Source organism: Buceros rhinoceros, unplaced genomic scaffold (assembly GCF_000710305.1).
Source record: "Buceros rhinoceros silvestris isolate BGI_N320 unplaced genomic scaffold, ASM71030v1 scaffold34748, whole genome shotgun sequence".
In the NCBI taxonomy this organism is placed as follows: Eukaryota; Metazoa; Chordata; class Aves; order Bucerotiformes; family Bucerotidae; genus Buceros; species Buceros rhinoceros.
In genome coordinates, this window is record NW_010426866.1 from 1 (window position 1) to 238 (window position 238).

Consider the following 238-nt stretch of genomic DNA (forward strand, 5'->3'; position numbering starts at 1 on the left):
GGGCCGTCGTGGGGGCCTTTAGGCACGCGTGCGTTTCAGTCCCCGGCAGCTGTTGCTGCAAGGCCACTGCGGGCGGCATAGCGCGGAGCTAGCCGAGCTCCTGGGCCACCCTAGCGCGCCCGTGGTGCCCAGCCCGCTGGGCTTCTGGCATTTTTCGCAGTGCTCCTCGCTGCCCTAGCAGCAGCCAGGCGGGCGCACCGAGCCGCTGCTGCGGCGGGGGGGTCTCTACGCAGCGGGC